This window comes from Sebastes fasciatus, chromosome 16 (assembly GCF_043250625.1).
Source record: "Sebastes fasciatus isolate fSebFas1 chromosome 16, fSebFas1.pri, whole genome shotgun sequence".
In the NCBI taxonomy this organism is placed as follows: Eukaryota; Metazoa; Chordata; class Actinopteri; order Perciformes; family Sebastidae; genus Sebastes; species Sebastes fasciatus.
In genome coordinates, this window is record NC_133810.1 from 16,201,062 (window position 1) to 16,216,608 (window position 15,547).

Consider the following 15,547-nt stretch of genomic DNA (forward strand, 5'->3'; position numbering starts at 1 on the left):
CGACATCAGAGCAGCAGCTCAACTCCGCTGAGCCTTGAGAAGCTGATACATGAGCAGCTCAGATAGGAAAATACAGGTTCCTTCACATCTCTTAAGAGAACGCGATGCAGAGCCAGCACACTCTCATACTGTCACAACCTCTTGATATCGCACCAAATTTGGCGGAAAAGGGCAATATATTTTCCTTCTGCTCTAAATTGTACTGAATTATGATCAAACAAACGCGCTTGGCATTGACATTCATTGTTCTTGAATTTAATTTACACTGAGCATCAACAGAATTTCCATGGGCAGTTATAAGCCTGTAAAACAACAGTATAAGCACAAGAAATAAACAGCTTATAATCCACATTTCAACATGTATATTCAAATGTTTTGAAGTTAAATACATTCAAAGGGAATGTTACATGATGCACAAATTCTTCACCCTCTTTCTTATCTTAGCAAACCCTCTCCCTCTCCGAGCAGAGAGAATTATTTCAGTGAAATAGGAGCATGTGCCACGGGGTAGAGGAGCTGATCCTGAAATAATTTGTTTCTTTAAATAACTGAGGGAATAGACGCCCTGAGCTAAACATATATTAACATAAACAGTTAGTTCCATGTCACGTGGCGAAATAGAAGCCGGACCACGATGATATTTAGTTTATTAGACCTTCCATGTCTTTGTGTGAGTGTTTATCTGTCCAGGTATGTGGGAAGTTTAGATGTTTGTCATCATCCGGGTGCTTTTAGGGGGGAAACAAATGTCAAAAGTATGGTTTATGTAAGACCCAACTATCCAGAACACTGATCAAAACAGAGGAATAAAAGCACTTAGCCATTCTGCTCACATGCCCTTCACATCAAAGAGACGCAGAGATGCACCAAAATCAAGATAAAAAAATGTATGTAACATAACGTGGAGTTTTCTTTTTTCATGCTGCTCATTATTAACAGTCATTGAATCATAAATGTGCATTACAGCTTTGATTCCTAACAGGGTGGAAATTCATTTACTTAAGGGGATTAGAAATTCCATCATTTGTTCATTCCGCTGATAGGTCAGCGGATTTATGATTTGCACGTCTGTCAACCTCTGCACATGAACCAGGAGAACGAGGAGTGTGTGGTCTAAACCACACTCCTACAGTGGTGGACAAAATAACAGAAACTCCTTCCGATATAATGCAATCCAGTCGGACAAGGCCTCAAAATGACCATAGAGTTGAATCAACACCTCCCTGATGCCATCTGGACACAAACTGAACACTAACAGCTTCACGAAGCTTCGTGTTTTTGCAGGATTGCATTGGATTGTACAAGAAAAAAAATCACAAACTGACCACACATCTGTGATGCCAAATTCAACACACAACGCTTGTCTTCAGTCTGTTTGAAACACCAGATCGCTGCTATGATGGCAGAGCAAAACACGTCACAATGCACACATTCATCACGTATAGCCCTCTGGCAAGGTTGATGTAGCGGATGACAAATATCGAGGAGGGGTTACCTACTCTTTGCTGTCCACACACATACACATAGCGGGATTGACTGCTAAAATTATCAGCTTGCCTGATCTGAGCTAAGCTGGACAGGAATGTGTCACAGGAATGTGTCACAGGAACCGCCTGTATCAGCATATTAACACACGGCTCACACTCCGACACGCTAGCACACGTGAACACACACACAGACACACACACACACAGGTGTACGCAACTCTAGCTGCACATCATTACTACAGAAGCATGTCAATGGAAAAAAAATAATGAACACAGACAACAAATCAGGATTTCCTCACACACAGATACTGACAGAATTCAGTTAGAGGGCTTTTGCCTAACTGCACGTACAGCACGGTGACGGGATTTATCTTTATTTAGAGGTTTGACTGCCAACACCAAGCTATTTGTTTTACTACCACAGACCCATCACAGCCTTGATTCTCTCATTTCTATTCTTAGGAAAGAGTGGTGTATAGTAAGGACAACGCAGTTTTATGGTTATCATTTGTTTTTCATACAAACAAACATTCAGTGCAAATGCTGACATCTTAACAGGCCTGCTTGACATGCGTACAGTGCATATGAGGTAGAGTGTGTGTCCTTCGAGAAGTAATGATTACTATCAAGACAGTGAACACAGGATCATCAGTAGTGCATTGTTTCAACAGATCAGCGAGTTTAACTAATATATACTTAAGTATGTAGAACAATAGCCTCACCTCTCCAATGTCACAGACAGGGAAATGTTAGTGCTATGTAATACCAATCAGTATGCTGAATATCTTCTTCTTTGGACCTTTAGATCATAGCTTATAATGAATGAAGAATCAATACACACATCTCTGTATTACTATAAAGGTCAGAAGTGTAAACTTCAATGGAGAACATGCACCTGTCTCTCCGATCAACAAATACGCAGTTTCCAAATGATCAAAAATGCTTTCTGTTTCTTGCAAATTAGAATTTATCTGAAACACTAATGTGAGAATGACATAAGAAAAACATGCCATATACCTGTAATCTTTTTAGTGTATTGCGATTGCGTAATATCAGTCCAAAGCTACTGAATTTAGAAACTGGGTAAAACAAGAGTGTTTCATTCCTGATGTTATACAGTATGAAATGCTCAAGAAATGGCACAATATGGCCAGTGCTATTACTGAGCCTCCCTTAGGGATCTATCTAAATATATCCAACATGACATGACTGCATCTCTCAGCTCAGTCACTAAGCTTTCACCACATGCCTCTCCCCCCACAATACAAAGTAAAAATATGGTTGATTACGCACAGCCCACAGCCAAAGCACAAACATGCGCTCACATTCCACACATAAACACCACACATGTGCGCACGTCTAAGCATATTCAGACACATTTATTTCATAACCAAACAAGAGACTCCATGAGTGATGTTGCTGTCAGACAACAACTGTGCCTGCAGAATCTGTTATGAACAGCCAAGCCAATGAAGTTTGAATCTTCAACTTAAAGCTAAGAATGGTAGTGTTGTTCAAATACATTTGTTGAAACTCTCATTGTATCCCAACAGCAATCAGTAATCAAATTGCGTCACCTGAGTCTTCCACCAGCTGCTAGCTTGACAGCTGTGAGTACTAACAATAGCCATGTTGTTTACGTTCATTATGATAATTTTGGGGGGAGTGGCTTTGGAGGGAGGCCTGAACGGATGGACTGTCAGTGTGGCCGACTTTGAAACTTTCTCTCTAGATTTAGGGCCTTTTGGAGCTCTTGCTGCTAGCTACTTTCATTGGAAAAGAGTCGGATCATTTTAAAAATCTAGTGTACTCTAGCTAGTTTCTCAAGATTACCGACCCTACCTTTAAACATCATGTTGTTTTTTTGTCCCAGAGGAGAGACAAATGTTTGTTCTTCCAAGTGAAGCATAAAATGCACATAAAGTTTCACATGAACTTCATAAAATATAAACTGTGTATATACTAAAACCTATGACATTAAATACATTGCACAAACAAATTGACAAACAAATTTGATACCATAACAAAGAACAAATAAGCTGTTCACCCAAACACAATGACCTTATTGGCAACTTTAACTATCCAGTCTGTGTTTGGCATCTGTATATAAACTAACAAACTGAGTAATATGAGTCGTGGTGTTGTAAAAATTGGAGTTGGAAGTTTGGAAAAATCTATAAAAACTGAAATGAAATAAAATGTAATTAAAGTCATATTAGCAATCACAGCTTTTACAGCACAGAGTAATAATTAACCTGACCAGACTCCCAGCTGAGGCTGTTAGATCTCTCAGAGGAACTCCTATAGCTTTACTCATACTTCACAACTTAGAATTAAAGAGTCTGAGCTGGACTTGTCTGATACTAGGGGTGTCACGATTCGATTTGACTTTCGATTTTAAGGTCACGATTCGATTTTCCATTTAAACATGCCATTGTTTGACTATGTCTGAGTCTTGATTTGTAAAGATCAACAGATCATTGGTCATTTACACTCTCAAATTCTTCTTTAAAAAAAGAGGCTATCCAGTGTGATATTTTTTTTGGAATGTACCACACTAAGGCCATATTGTCAAATTTAAATAATTTATTTAACATGTAATAACAATAGCTTATTTCACCAGATACTATCGTTCAATTGGAGAACAAGCTGTCAAACAACAAAAAGAAGATCCACTAAATGGCAGGAGGCTACTTTACAACAACAGCTAGAGTTTCTCAGTTTACGAGGCACACCTGAATGCACCAGGAAGTCCCTGTACGCGCCTACACGCCTACATGCTTTACACTATGGCGAGCATAAACCCTGCTTTACTGTACAAAGCGAGACACACAACCGATTTAAGTGGAGATAACGCAACCGTGGCTGAAATCGCGGTTCGATGAGCACTGTTTTTCTTTGTTTGCTGCAGTCTCTAAATCTTCTGCAGCTTACAAACTGTAGTTTTTCTGTCACAGATACAGTACGTTCGTTGTTGGCTGTCGTCTATGAAGTGTTGTTTCTATCTAATTTCTAGCTAATTTCTATTGATTTCCGATTTAGAATCGAAATCCTGTCACCCCTGTTTGATACTGTTCGTCATGAAGACCTTTCACCCTCTCCGATGAGCTCATATCAAAGCAGCATAAAAAAAGGTTTACATAAACGTAGACTTGCACAAACATTGGCTTGACCATGCAGAGTGGAGGAGGAATTCTGTTGCTGTTACCCATGGCAACACAATCACCTTAGAGATGATCAGGTCTGCCAGGAAGATGAAGAGAGTAGCGCACCTTCTCACACACACACAAACACACACACAATGTATGTATGTATCAAGTGACAGAACAAGAAAAGCCATTTTGATGCAAGAGTAAACATAATTGCACAAAGACTCCACATCTCTCCTTTTATCGATTGCTGCACTGGTTGTTGGTGGATACCAAATTCAGCATGTGCATCAAGACACCTGATAATCCAAGCATAGCGACAGCTCTCTACATCATGACGTTATGACACAATTTATGGGGCAGAAAATCCAGTAGTTACAGTATTGGCGACAATTCCGTTAATCATTCAGCGTGTGGTTAAGTTTACATCTCTCTTCGCCTGCGACTCTCAGCCCTCCCATTCAGCTCCGGTGACATTCCTCCCATACCAGCTGGACATTCCAGTCTCCACTTCCTCTCCCACAGCGACCAGAGGTGCCCCTGGATCACTATTTCAACTTTTTAAAAAATGTTCAATATTCCAGTCTTTCAACACATAGGTCTACATGTACAAGAGTGCATACTTCTGTTGTAGTCATCTACTGAGTGTCTTGTTGGAGTCCTATTCAAATCATATGCTTGAGGACAAAGTAAGGTTCTGCTCACAACATCATCAACTAGATTACACCAAAGTGTGGAGCTGGTGAATGATGAGGTTCAAAACCTCCTGAAACTAATTTTACTGACTGAGTAAAGGCAAACTTTACCAAGTAAAAACTGTATTGCTTTAAGCTCAATGTCATGCATTATTGAAACTATCCAGGGAGTTCGGAAAGGTTTTTCTATGGATATAGGTATGGTATAGGTGTTTTTATTCTATTGTTTATGTGTCATTACTTACCTAATCAATTGTTTATGTTTCATTATTTATCTTTTCTGTTGTTTATGTTTCATTAGTTACCTATTCTATTGTTTATGTTGTGAATTTCCTTGGAAAGCACTTTGTGCTTATGGCTTGAAAAGTGCTCTATAAATACAATTATTTATTTATTATTATTATTATTATTATTTCCGGGACTGACAGGTTGTAGAAATTAAATTGTGTGGAATAGCATTGTTTATAATATAAAATGAATTATATCAAATTGCACAAAAAAATGTGCTCTCTGAAAGAAACACTGATTTTTGTTGTTGATCTTGTTTAAATTTCTTTAATAAAACAAGCTCTCATCCCAGTTATACTGCAAACTGTAAAATCGTTTTAAAAAAACATGCATCAAGCCCCCAAATCATTACTTTGAGTGTCCCCCAGTCTGCAATCACATCAGAACAATCACCAAACCACATATCCAGCACAGATAACTGCAGCCTACCTCCCCACTCATCTATAATCACAGTCAGGTCAGCCTCACAGAGGCTGTCTCACATACACAAATAGGATATATTTTCAGGTTATGCAGCACAGTGCAAACCCACCATAGGCCAGCAAATGGCCTGCGGCATTAGTTTGCATACAGACAACATTGGGTGTATGCGTCCACCAGTGGGTGGGGAGGAGGGGAACAGGAGAGAGGGATGGAGTGGAGAAGAGAGGGAGATGTGAGAGGAGGAAAGGCTTTTGCACCCTCTGCCAAGGGGAGAAGGGTGTGAGATGGAAATAGTGGAGGACGAAGGAATGAGCGCTGGCACACACAAACACAGTGGGGACGGCGTGAAAGAGCGAGTGTCGGAGAGGAAGGTTTACTTACAGCAGGGTCCTGACAGATGAAGGAGAGGTACAAGGAAGTTTCAGCGCGCTCTCCTCCACAGGGAGAGATATCCGTCTACAAAACCTGACATTGCCAAAGCAAAAAGCACCGCACACACAGAGAGAGACTAGGGAGGGAGGCTTGTGTGTGTGTGTGTGTGTATGAGTGTGATCAGGATCTGGCTTTAACGCATGTATGTGTGTGCTAGCGGGAGGGAAGGCGACTGAGGGTAACAGAGAGAGAGAGAGGCTCTTAGGAGGCAAGAGATACAGAGAGATTGTATGAGCTCACTGGCTGGTGTGAAAATGGGAGGGGGCTGGATTGACCAATAGTGTAAGAGATGAGCAGAGTGAAGGAGAGATGGCAACAAAGAGACAGAGATTTTTTTTTTCAATCCTGTCCTCACTCTCCTTTACCTCTCCTGACTCTCTGTTTTTTGATTACTTGAGTAAGGAGAACGAGAAAAGCCCAAACTATCAAACAGAAAATTGGTGATGCTTCATATGAGAGAATTGGAGTCAGTCAGGGTGAGAAAGGGCAACTAAGTCTATCACACACAGAGTGTAGGTGCAGGATAGCTGATGGGAGGAACAAGAAAGATAAATTACCGAATCCTGCTGGGAACTCTAATAATTGACAGCTGTGATGGTGGAGATAAATGTGGAGCTTTAAAAAGAGATGCAATGACTGAGTTGTGTAAAAAAAAGAGAGTAAGTGAGTGAATTAATTAAGAAAGTAAATGGGTGTTTATGGACACAGGGTTCAAGTTCTTCTCAAGGATAACCAACAATGTTGTTAAGTTTGTGTCCGTCATTTAGAGCTGCAGTAGAGAAAACACAGCGGTAAAGAGGGGATGTAAAAGTCAAGTGTATGGACAGGAAATATCTGTGTGTGTGTAGGGACAGCGGAGGCATGAGCACCGTCCTCCTTGCTAAGTGTGCCTATGTGCATGCGCAAGGGGGTGGGGACCAAACCATCTTCCCAGGATTTTACTGCGGGAGCACCATGTTGCCATGGAGACTGCATCCAGTGCAGCAGAACACGCAGATGGCTGCTCGCTCTCTCTCTCTCTCTCTCTCTCTCTCTCTCTCTGAAACAGTCCAGTTAGCTTCTCATCCCTGACCAGCAAATCCTAGAAGCTGGTCCCTGTGAAGGTTTAGAAAACCCTCCAGGTGTAGACAAGCTATTGACACAGCATGCAGACAACTATGAAGAAAATAGGCCAAATACTGCAAGAGGATTATTCACCCAAAATGTATCATCAAATATATTTAAACGTGTATCTGTACATCACACCAATTGTGTCGTTACATATCCATGAGATGAAAAACCTCTACTTTGTTAAAGACACATTCACATTCATTCCAGGCACATCACATGCTTCTTCATTGCGATTACAGCCCATGTAAAGTGTGCATGGTCTGCATTTGAATGCGGACTGTGTGGACAATATTATAATGACGGCTGGAGCAGAAAAGGGGATGTAGAGGTGATGTGTTTTAAAAAATATCTGTATACTATGGTGGTCCTGTTGACGATTTTCCAAAGTATACCATTCTCAGATTAACTAACTTCAAGGTAGGGCTGCACAATTAATCGAAAATTAATCACGATCACGATTTTTGGCTTCCCACAATTAAATAAACATGATCGACTGCGATATTGACGTTTAAAATGTGTGCTCCGCTCATAGAAAACTCATGCATAAATTAATAAAAATAAGTATTGGGCGTTGGTCAATTATAACGCTATCATGACGCATCAAATGTAATCATGTAAAATGTAGTTTATGGCGAGAAACTTGAATAAATACAGTTGATTGAAGGAGATGTTTTCACAGCAATATAAAATAAATAATAGAGAGGGAATTATGACCTGTTTAAATTTCTAACAGTAGCTCTAAGCAGATTACAATATATAATTAGAATGACTAATGCCACGATTTTTTAAAATCAAAGCAACTATTTAAAAATACAATAATTTATTTCCTTATCATTTGTATTGTGTGTTTTTATGCAAATAACCACAATAGATGACAATAACAAAGTAAAAGGTTAACATTTAGAATTTTTGACGGTTAGAATGAAGCACAACATGGAAGGGATTTAAATGAGAATCTAATGATATGTGAATTTAAATGAATTGCTATCAAATATTTTGTCTCTAAAATCTATAAATAATCGGGATCTCAATATTGATCAAAATAATCGTGATTATCATTTTGGCCATAATCGTGCATCCCTACTTCAAGGAAGACATTACTTTCAGTTCATGCCAGGATATTATTAAAATAGAAACAGTTTTGAAAATGTAAATTAAAACATTTCTCAATGATCTATAGATATAAATGTCTATTGTGTGAGATACTATGTGAAAGCCCTACATCGGCACTTTCAACTGCTTTCCACAAGTCGTCTCTACATTATATATGAATAAAGTTATCTTACCTAAATATGCACAGTTTATTCACTAATTAATGGACTATTATTATTATTATACTATTTAGTATGCCAGAAAAAGATTGATGTCAAATGCAGTATGGCAAAAAATACCAGGATGTCCTACTACATCCGGTCACATTTTGCAGGCTGCAAGCCAGCACTCTTTTCTGGCTATTCTGACCCACAATCCTCCGCACAGCAGAGTGTCTTGTGAGCAAGAGGGTCAAAGTTCAAGGCGCAATGTTATGATGAAGTAGTATGTCCCAATTGTATGCATACAACAGTATGTACTTTGTAAGGGCAGCTGCAGTACGTACTAAAAATAAAAATAAAAAGTATGGGATTTGGAACGCACCCACAGACTGACAGACTCCAGACTCCATGTTGTCAAATCACTGAGCTAAATGTTCACTATGATGGATACCTTCATTTAGCTCAGTGATTTCACAAAATTCAGGACAAGTATTTGAGAGTTAGCTGCATTAATTCATTAATCTACGTGACCAGACATTTAAAACTGGTAGAAAATAGTCTTGCATGGACAGATAAAAATTCATAAATGTTAACTGTGATGGTTTATTTGTTTAAAGAAACTCTGCATATGTTTATTATTTTACTGAAATTAATGGAAAACAGTGTGAAATTAGTATAAAAATGTCTTGTACAATTTGAATAAATGGTCAGCAGTAATGTGAAGCAGGTAACTGGCTAAAATATGCAAAAACCACTGGCATGAGGTCCCAGTCTTCATGTTCAGAAACAGGAACTTAAGTTAACTTCTTCAAGAGTAACTTAAAATGGTTTAACGTTATGCCACCACTCAAATATAGTGGCAGTAACAGTATTCTTTCTGTCCCAAAATCTCCACTCAAAAACCCTTCATTAGCTGTATGAGAGTGGACTTTCAGCTAACTGGTAGATTATGTCTTAGATGGATTTTAAAATCCGGCTAAACCCTTGTGAAAGTGGTCAGATGGGTATTAGCTGTGGGAGAGAAGCCTGAGAATCAGGCAGTAATGGAGTTTTGGCTGCTGCAGCAGTGAGGTGTGTGGGGGAGGCTGTATAAGCTGGATGTATTTGACTTCTTATTCTATTTCCAGACACCCAGAATAAGAATTGTGACTCATTTAAAATTTGCATAATGAGCTTCTGTTTTAGTAGATGCTGAATACACACAGATTGCGGTCGCAAACACAATAAAAACTGCAGCACACATTTGCTCAACATCATTTTTTATCTTTCTTGTGCTGGCCAGTAACAACACAAATGCACACTGACAGGCACACACATCTTCCTGCTTACTCCCAAGCTCTTATGACCTTAAACAATTGACTTAACCGAACCAACCACAGATGATAAATCACAAACATTACAGTCTGACCCCTGTAAGAGAGACATGCAGAACTCAGACTGAACCCCATGCTTCCATCCTTCTGTCCAGATTACCTGCTAAATATTTTGATCGACAGAAAAGAAATCTGGCTTTGGTCTACTAAAAGGATATAAAACACATCTATGGAAAAGACATAAATATTGACAGCATCGCCATCCATTCACCTTGCTGGCAACAATGTGACATTTACCCAGCTAATCAATGTGCCCTGCGCTGCTGCTCCAACTCCCTGATGTTTAAGCCCATCTCATCAGTGCAGACAGAAAACAGCATGCATCCTAATCAGAGCGACTACAACCGGAGCAGGAAGGACATTAATATCAGCACTGAGCAACCCTATTTTAAGGTGACTGATGAATATGATTACTGCTTTATTGATGACAACACACCCAGTGAGAGAACTAGAAAGCTCTTCAAGAAATGGCTTTTTGAGAACCAACAATGTTGGCACTGATAATTGTAGGCTACTCATACTGTACTTGTGTTTTGTCCGCTCATTTTGTTTTAAGGGACTGTTTGTAAGAATCCGAAATGCTTGTTAACAGCGACACCTGTGGCCGTTAACTCAACGAAAGTCAGCGTCGGGCTCGCGCTTGTGCTTGCTCTAAATAGACATGAACGAGACTGCTCAAAACAGTGAGGCGACACACGTCAGTTAAAACCACAATATCACTCTATATTTCACCTGCTTGGCAGTAATGTTAGCTGACCAGACGAAGGTCTCTCCATGAATCAATGCTGATCCTAGTGTTGGCTTTTCCTGCCTCAGCCTCCCGACTGCGGCCAGAGGAAGACACTGACACCCGGTTGGAGACGATAACGTTTGTCGCTGCGGAGCCTCGTTACTTCACAAGACACGGCGAACCTCTGTTGGTCTGGAGGAGCTGCAGCATTTATTTCTGCACAAACGTCCACTGTACATTCACTAGATATTCTCAGAGCTACAGTCTTCTGCAGTGTATAGTGTGCAGCATGCACGTGAGGTGGAGCGAGCTGAGTGAAGGCAAGCAGGCAGAGGAGCAGAGTACAGCAGAGACTCCTGCCCTGGAGACCAAAGCTACTGTCTCCTCCTCGTCCTCCGACCGCGGCCAACACTGTTTTGCAAGACGGGCTTCACTAGAAATAACTTTGCAGTTTTGGTGCTTCCGTGTAGTTTGTGTTGGAGTCTCGTCTGAACAGCGTAGCCACACGCGAGCGTGCATATGCGAGCGCGCATGGGACACCGACCAGGGTGATTTATACGTGTAAGAAGTTACAAACAGTCCCTTTAACTATTGTACATGTTCTATTATTTTTGTTATTCTAACAACATCTGGCTAACGTTAGTACATTTACATTTGTTTGAATGTTGATTAATGTACATTGTCCCTTTTCAAGTAGAAACTTAATTAAACTACAGATATTGCAAGTTATGAAAGGCACCACAGCTTGGTGATATAATATTTCTATATGGGCAGGGTCAAACAACAGACAATGCAAAATGTGTGCAAACAAAAAAAACACATCTTTTGTGTGCACTTACCCATCCATTCTGCCACTGTATGAACCAGCTGGTCACTAATGAAGGTTAGCAGGCAAAGTGTCCTACTTTCTCCAGATGATCCTCTTCCTTCCTATGCAGAAAACAGCTGGGATTAACACACAGACTTAAATGCATCTAAATTATAAAAAAATAATACAAATTTATAACACTACAGGAATTCTGGAAATTGTATCCATATTACCACAGATTAATTTAGCCTACATCCGGGTCTTCTTGGATTGTGTAGTGATTTGTGATGATACTGAAACTACTAATAATTTATTTTTTCATTGTATGTATTCTGGAGCTCTAAGGCTTCATATATACATGACTGGCTTTTCCCAAAAGTTTCTCATCTGGGAAACTTCTCTCAAAAGGACATTGTTTATGGACTTGTCATGAACAATAACAAAGATGACTTTCTGGTAAATAACTAAATTGTATTTGCACAAATCCAAGTATATGAACGTGAAACCTAGACTTAATGTGTTTCATTCTGAGTTTCTATCTTACATAAAAGCCCCTAAAGTCATGAAAAAACTAAATGCATTGAAACGTTTTAGTATAATAGAAGAATGTGAATTACAGGTACATCCCTATAGCCCTTATTTTAATTTATTATTATTTTCATGTATAATTTTACATATTTTATTTGTTCTTGTTCTGTATGCCTGTATCATTTTACTCTAATGCAATGATCTATGAGCCATGTTATTTGTAAATTTGAATTTGTTCAATAAAAAATAAAGGATTGTGTAGTGGGGCCATGACCATGAACTACGATTTCACATGTATTCCTTTAGAAATTGCTTTACTTAAGTTCAAGTTGAATAACTTGTTACTTACTTGCATCTTTTAGAGGACCAACTATAATTTTGTGAAGGACCTTCGTGGCTCTGTGTTGGACGTATCGTGGTGGATGTATGTTGTAACATGGTTGGCGCAGGTGGCGAAAGCTAGCTAGCTAACGTTAGCAGCGTGGGGCTAGCTCGGACTAGCACGAGCTCCGAGTTAGCTGATTAGCTCAGAGAGTCGACCGACGACGGAACCGAGATTACACAGTACTTTACATCGACCATACCATGCCAGGTCTCTACGGCAACTATATTAACTAATCATACATGAGCAGTAGAACATAGACAGCTAAACCTGCACCAGTTTATCTCTTCTGGACGTCGGTCAGAGTAGTAGTAGTAGTGGTTGTGTTGTGACCGATAAAGCTACCGCTCAGAATTACCTACTAACACGATGTGCGCATGCGCAGTGCGTACCTATATTTATAGATGTAGTAGCTTATTCTGATAGATATTTCCTACCTGACAGAATTAGTTAAGTTAAGTCCAATACAGTAGTTACATAAACATGTATAAAAATAATATAAAAATAAAATAAATTATACAACAAAGAAAATGTAAGGAAAGAAAAAGATGAATAAAAAGAAAAAAAAAGAAAAAAACAATCGGGGTCTGTTACACAATTGGAATACATTTCAAATGTCTAATTATTCTAATAGTTTTTGTCAATTTAGAATTTTTGAGTTTTAAGTTTTCAATCGTAGTCAAATGTGTTTTAAAATCTTTAAAAGTATAAAATGAGGGTATTCTTTACTTCTGTTGAATAGGCCTTTTTTCCTTTTTGACCGAAGACATTTTGACATGTCACAGGAGGAAAAGCACCTGTCTTACCTATGACAAGTCAAAATGTGTGCTGCGAGAAAGATCTATTGCACCACCTAGTGGCTGATTGGGGTGACTAGATCATCCACGGCATCCTACTTGATGGAACTACACTATAGGGACACGTACTCTTCCATACTTCCATAACCATGCAGATAAAATGAAGAAGTAGCGCTGTGATCTCACTTTGTGCTCTTCTGTAATGTGAACATCAAGACACAACACTCAGTGAAGCCACGCGTAAAAGACAAATCTGATAACATCTGCGAGAAAAAAACACAAAAAGAAATTAAATATTTATAATTATCTGAGATGCATACTGAGAAAAGTATTGTCTTGTGTGTAAAGACAAATAAAGGTTTGGTGTGTGTAAAAGCTTATGATGGAGAAGACAAAAAACTTTGGGTAAATATCCAAAACAACCCACCAGAGTGGACAAAAATAAATTCTATTGTACGTCATGATGAAATATGTATACGGCTTCGTGGCGCAACGGCAGCGCGTCTGACTCCAGATCAGAAGGTTGCGTGTTCAAATCACGTCGAGGTCATTTATTTAATTGTAATAGAGTTGGGGATTGTCTGTAGGAAAACAATAATCAAAGTGACGCAGAATTATCCTCCAATTTCACGGTTTGCTACTCGAACTTTCAAAATGAACATGAGGTTTATAATATAGACCTCCTGTGTTTTCTGGGTACCCAAGTGTAAAATCAATGTTTACTTTTTTTCCTGAAGTTTTCCTTAAACTCCACACCAGTCATTTTAATTTACAATTTCTTGAAACCTGATTCTCTATTGCAGGTTTCTCATGTTCCCACGCTTAATCAGTTCCAGTCAATGGAAGTTCAAATCAGGTTTGATTATTGAATCACTGTCAATCAAAAATATAAAGTGGCCTCTTTTTTTTCCAAGGCTGGACATGAGGCTTGAAAAGTAGCTGACACTTTCTACCACAGAGCAGTCGCAGGTTCAACATTCATACATAAATACATGTATATACACATATATATATATATATATATATATACATATATATATACATATATGTATACATGTATATATAAATATATATATACATGTATATATATATATACATATATATATATATATATATATGTATATATATACACACATATAGTACAGAGTGTAAGTAAAGAGTGTCACCTCCAAACCCCAAATGTGATTTAAAAAGCAACTCTGGAAACACATCTCAATGCCTCATGAGTAGATTCTTCATCCTTTCCAACCTCAAATCTGATTATAACACGTATAAACAGTCTAATGTCCGTAGCTGCCGTGGTGGATTAAGTTCCCACACAGTGTGTCTGTCATCTGTCATGTTACCAAAGAGCAAAACAGTGCTTAATGCTTTAGGCTTACACAGAATAAAAACATGGAAATATTTCACTTTTGACTTGACAACATTACTGTATCTCATAGCTGATCTATGCATTCTCAAAAACATGTTCAGCATTAATCTACCTTTTCCGTCCAGCTGCCAATCCAGGATTGTCACTATACAGGTTTTTTCTTTCATCTGTAAATCCTGTTGACCTTGCCGCTGTGCATTTCCCCCTTTGTGTTTTCTCTGTTTTTAAAATACTGGCTTCTTCTCTCCTCTCACATGCTCCTCTCTGCTTAAAAGCTTCCTCACAATACAACTTGCAAGTCTCCCTCCCTCTCTCCCTTGGTCCAAGTTTCCCCCCTTCCCCACCTCCTTTCTCTTCTCTATTCATGCCTGCTTCTCATCTTTCACTGCTACACACACACACACAGTTGATTAGCATAGCCCTGGTGAGAGCCAGGTCACCTCGAGTCCTCAGGAGTTGACTCACATGAGACGGTCCTTATAAAAGCACTCAACATTTTATCACAATGGCCCGATTGTACTCTGGAGCTCTCATTTTACACCAAACAGGTCAGTCGCTGCTGACGCAGCAGCTCCAAACTATACCACGCTGTTATCTCTGCTTGCGTACAAGGCTGTGCTTTCAGCTGTTGTTTGGCTGACACAAAGACCTTGAAGGAGAGCTTGGATGCTTATACTGTAGCTTAAGAGAAAATACTTCTATTGTCAGAGAGTAGTCTAA

General features: G+C 39.1%; 1 protein-coding gene and 1 non-coding gene across 13 annotated transcripts in view; one reads left to right on the forward strand and one right to left on the reverse strand.

Moving 5' to 3' along the window:
* The window catches only part of trim3b (tripartite motif containing 3b), a 42,388-nt gene extending 27,275 nt beyond the window's left edge, over positions 1 to 15,113 (reverse strand). For 2 of the 12 annotated variants that reach the window (XM_074609906.1, XM_074609899.1), the window contains exons 1-3: positions 14,940 to 15,112; positions 13,642 to 13,718; positions 11,780 to 11,870 (exon numbers count right to left, since the gene is read on the reverse strand). The gene's annotated coding sequence lies outside the window, so the exon portion shown is untranslated. Of the gene's footprint in view, positions 1 to 6,423; positions 6,655 to 11,779; positions 11,871 to 12,625; positions 13,009 to 13,641; positions 13,719 to 14,939 lie in introns of those variants that run through there. The other 10 variants (XM_074609908.1, XM_074609909.1, XM_074609907.1 and 7 more) reach the window with 5 other exon arrangements.
* Positions 13,934 to 14,005, forward strand: trnaw-cca (transfer RNA tryptophan (anticodon CCA)). Its single transcript has one exon. It is a non-coding gene; the product is annotated as a tRNA-Trp (tRNA).
* Positions 15,114 to 15,547: the final 434 nt, after the last annotated feature.